This window comes from Schistocerca piceifrons, chromosome 8 (genome assembly GCF_021461385.2).
Source record: "Schistocerca piceifrons isolate TAMUIC-IGC-003096 chromosome 8, iqSchPice1.1, whole genome shotgun sequence".
NCBI lineage: Eukaryota > Metazoa > Arthropoda > Insecta > Orthoptera > Acrididae > Schistocerca > Schistocerca piceifrons.
The window spans coordinates 83,887,812-83,892,552 of NC_060145.1; the positions used below are offsets into that span (position 1 = coordinate 83,887,812).

At 46.3% G+C, this 4,741-nt stretch overlaps 1 non-coding gene across 1 annotated transcript; it reads left to right on the forward strand.

Moving 5' to 3' along the window:
* The first annotated feature begins 4,443 nt into the window (after nt 1-4,443).
* Nucleotides 4,444-4,527, forward strand: Trnas-gga. The gene is given in 2 exon segments: nt 4,444-4,483; nt 4,493-4,527. It is a non-coding gene; the product is annotated as a tRNA-Ser (tRNA).
* The last annotated feature ends 214 nt before the right edge of the window (nt 4,528-4,741 follow it).

Consider the following 4,741-nt stretch of genomic DNA (forward strand, 5'->3'; position numbering starts at 1 on the left):
GCGATGATGATGCGAATAAAATACATATGAAGCAGACAGGTAAAATAATAGACAGACAATTAAAAAACACGGCGACAGTCTGGTTTCTGTTCGCTACACTTGGCAATACGAAACAACACTGAACATTCACTGGAACACTGCACTAAAAGGTTGGCAAATATGACATACCACAGCCGAGAGCAGGTGGGGGGAAACTGGACAGATGATGGGAAAATAAAAAAGGGGGGAAGGAGAGGAAAAGCGAAGGGGTGGAGGGGGGAAAGTAGCCAATGGAGGATGAGGACCCATAAGAGGGGTGAGGGGTGCTGAGCATACGCGACAGGGAGTGGGGAAGGCAGAGGAGGGGAATACAAAACGACTCGGGGGGGGGGGGGGAGAAGGGAGGGAGGGAGAGGTTAGGCGGGGAAAAAACACAGTATGGAAGGGGGGGGGAAGAGGGAGCCCAGGGAAAGGACGGAGGAAAGGAGGGGGAGTGAGGATCAGAGTTGATAGGAGGGATAAATGGAGGGAGAGAGGGCATCATCTGGGAGGGGGAGTTGATGGAAGCCACCTTGGGAAAGGAGACGTAGGGTGTAGAGATGGAGGGTAGGGGGGACACAACAGTGAAGATGTGGCAGGGGGCGGGGTCGGGAGAGGAGAGGAGGATTGAGGTGTAGAGTATGCGGATATGTTCGAGGAATAGGAGCAGATGGGGAAATGGAATAATGCATGCACGTCTGCATGCGTGCATTCAACAGTCTGGTTGTTACATTAAACATTAATGTGCCAGCATTTCACACTTGCAATGGCTTGTCTCACGCTTACATTGACCTGTGACCTAGCAATGTTAATCGCGTAAATACGTTACATAGACGAATGTAGTCCCAAAGTTTCATTACTCTACGGTAATAGTTTTTTGGTGCTGAGATTTTGTTTTCCATCAGTGCAGCTCCACACGAGGTCAAGCAGCGCTCGCTTTTCCATCTAGTGGCAGCCAGATCTCCGCTGACAGTCTGGATCGCTTTGATTCTGTTTCATGTGTTTTCAAATAGACCATTGCATGTTCTGCCGCTGGCACGGCATTTAAGATGCCCCACAGTCAATTTCTGGCAGTCGAAACCAACACACCAACATGGAGACAGCTGCTCCGCGGATCCCAACTCCAGGCGCAAGCTGTCTATCGTGAAGCAACGCTGCATTTAGGCCTCAGGGATCTCTAGCACCAGGACTTTGATGTTCATTGTCCAAAAACAGTGGTCCTCTTCCGGATATAGATTTCTGTCCCTGTGACATTCAGTGCACTCATTTACTTACAGATAATCAATATAACATTTTCGGAAACTACTTGCAGGTAGGCAAAGGACAGTTTAGTGTGCTAACAAGAGTTACACATTCCCAACGTACTGTCAGTGGAACAGCGACCAATGCAATACTGAAAAATTTTGTTTTAGTTTATTGGCATAGTTTATTTATTTTGCCTAAGACCAGAAAGTACAATATAGGAAGAGCAATTCACAAAATATTGCACTCTATGACAGCTAACGTTTGGCATATAGCGCACCTTCAAATGTACAGGTAACCCTTCAGCCCTGGCACTAGTGTGCCAAATACTAAAAGAAAAGATCAATGTTGATCTTTAAATAGAAGTCAGTTGCGGCCAGCGGTGATAAGAGTGCCACATAATTACAGCACCCTTTTCTGTTCTTAAAAATTTCACGTAGGCGATACAAATTTTATAAGGAAAATATAAAATCTGTGTACTTAAGCTTAATTTTACCGTTATACAGGGTGTCCCAGCTATCTTGTCCACCTAAAATATCTCTGGAACAATAACAGCTATTGGAAAACGACTTTCACCGGTATCAATGTAGGGCTGGGGCCCATGAATGTACATATTTGGAAACATTCTAAAACGAAAGCATATGTGTTTTTTAACACAAACTTATGTTTTTTTTAAATGGACCTCCTATATTTTTTCTGCAGCAATCCACAGCATGACAAAGCACATACACAATGGCGTTGATTGCATCGCAATATTCCCATTACATCCCGAGATATTAAGACGCGAAGTTGACGCTTGCAACACCTGACATGCGCTGCTAGCGCACGTCCTGAGGCTCAGGCGTGAACCCCATGCTGCCCGTAATCGCGATGTGATTGACATGCGTAATCACACTTCCATACTTATCAAGAGGTCCGAAACGAATAATACGGTCTGCTTTCATCCTGCATTAACGTCGTACATTCCAGCAGGTATTTATCCCACAGGCAAGGGGTGATGCGGTTCTGTAGCATATCTGTGTACCGCAACGTTAGTCGCTAAGTAGCCGGCCGCAGTGGTCTAGCGGTTCTGGCGCTGCAGTCTGGAACCGCGGGACTGCTACGGTCGCAGGTTCGAATCCTGCCTCGGGCATGGGTGTGTGTGATGTCCTTAGGTTAGTTAGGTTTAAGTAGTTCTAAGTTCTAGGGGACTTATGACCTAAGATGTTGAGTCCCATAGTGCTCAGAGCCATTTGAACCATTTTTTTTAGTCACAAAGTAACGGATTAACGATCAGCGAAGTTAACTTTGTTTTGGATCACTGGATGACCTGTTCTTTTCATCTTCTCTAAACGCTCAAAAATTTGCTTTACGTTTTTGTTTTACGCCCTGCAACGACACGACAGTCGCCATTTGACAACGACCAAGCTTTGCTGTTTTCCTACTTGAAGCGCCACATACGCAAAATGGTGACTCCCGAGCTTGAAATATATTGTGTTGTGCCGTTTGCTAAGAGTGAATTCTGTAGTTGCAGTTGAACGAGCATTAACGGTGATCCTCCATGTGGCAAAAACATCCTCCGATGTTGTAGTCAATTCGAAACGACCGAATGTGTCTGCAGAGAAAAAAGCACGGGACGACCAAAAGTGTCTGAAGAGGGTGTTGACGGTGGCAGAGCGTCTTACCAGCGTAGTCCTAAGACGCCTGTGCGGAAAGCAAGACTTGAACTTCATTTGCGAAAGGCGACAGTGTGGAAGGTTTTGAGGAAATGTTTGCACATGCATCCATACCGGTTACATTTAATACTTACTTTAAAGCTAGATCACTCTGGTGTGCATTATGGCTTTGCAGGAGAGGTGTTGCAGCGGGAAGGTTACTTGATCATGTGGTGTTCATGATGAGGCAATTTCTCACATAAGTGGGAAGGTAAATACCCATAAGCTTCATAATTGCGACCCAGAACGTCCTAATGAACTTGTACAATATCAAAGAGTTTCCCCAGAATCAAATGTTTTCTGCTTTGTGTCCCGACGTCAAATGTAAAGACTATTCCTGTTTTTCTTTCTTTCTTTTTTTTTTCTCTGTGTTATCTGTGTATGATGTAAGAATGTCTCTTTCGCCAATTAGGTGAACCTAAAAACGAGTAAGGAACCCTCTCCCCATTTGCATGGCATCTCTTTGTACGATAGTGGTTGAACATCTAAGCCCCTGACTTTTGGATTGGTCTTAATGCTCAATACGAGAGAGCGCTTTTCCGCTGGCCTTAACGTTCACCTGACCTCACGCCAAGCGATTTGTTCCTTTGGGGCTTTATATAACATCGAGTCCACGTTCCGCCACAACTCGGTGATTTGCCAGAGTTGAGACATAGAACTAAAGAGGCTATTGCATCCATCACTCCAGAGTTGATACCCAAAGGGTGTGTAGCACTGGATTTTAGGCCGTGTGTGTTCTTATAACTAAAGGCACACACACACTCCTCCTCCTCTCCGTCCGAACAGGCCTTGGAAGGCCCAACGGTACCGACCGGCCGCCGTGTCATCCTCAGCCCGCAGGCGTCACTGGTTGCGGATATCTAGGGCCATGTGGCCAGCAGACCACGCTCCCGGCCGTATGTCAACTTACGAGACCGGAGCCGCTACTTCTCAGTCAAGTAGCTCCTCAGTTTGCCTCACAAGGGCTGAGTGGACCCCACTTGCCAACAGCACTCGGCAGATCGGATGGTTACCCATCCCAGGCACACACTGAACATTTGAAACGAAAACCAGGTTAATTTACCTTCAGTTTGATGTACGATTTGTTGTAAATAGTCTAAATTAATCTCTTGCAATTAATCACTGAATATGGAACATTCTTTTATGGACACACTGTATTCAAAGAACGTAATCACGAAACAACCAAAAGCTAGAAGTACTATAATCGATCTTTATTCATCGATTCTAGTATCGGGCAGGCGACCATCTTCAAGTCACTTATACGAATACATCAAATTACATCATTTATGAGTGATAGACACAGCAGCTTATAATCATGTACTAGACGCTGAAGAAGAACCGTCGTTTAAGCTGTTGTGACGGTATTCGCGACGTGAGGCTGGTCGCTTCGTCAGCTTTAGTTGTCGTTCTTTAAAAGTTTTATCTGTTAATCTTAAGTCGTTGGAACAATGGCGCATCAGAGGGCACTTTTCAGTTGCTTTCCCACGGGGCCCGAGTGGCCGAGCGGTTCTAGGCGCTACAGTTTGGAACCGCGCGACCGCTGCGGTCGCAGGTTCGAGTCCTGCCTCGGGCATCGATGTGTGTGATGTCCATTGCCAACTTTGACGCCTGTGGGGTGGTATCGATACGTGATACTACAATTGCATTCCAGTAAAGATGCCCATTCGCAGTGTAAACAACGCGACCTCAATCTGATGGTCTCGCAGCCGTAAAGCAGATCTCTTACAGCAATACGCTGGGCCACCATTGTGCCATGGGGCTCTTCAGGCTCCGCCATCCACCTGCTG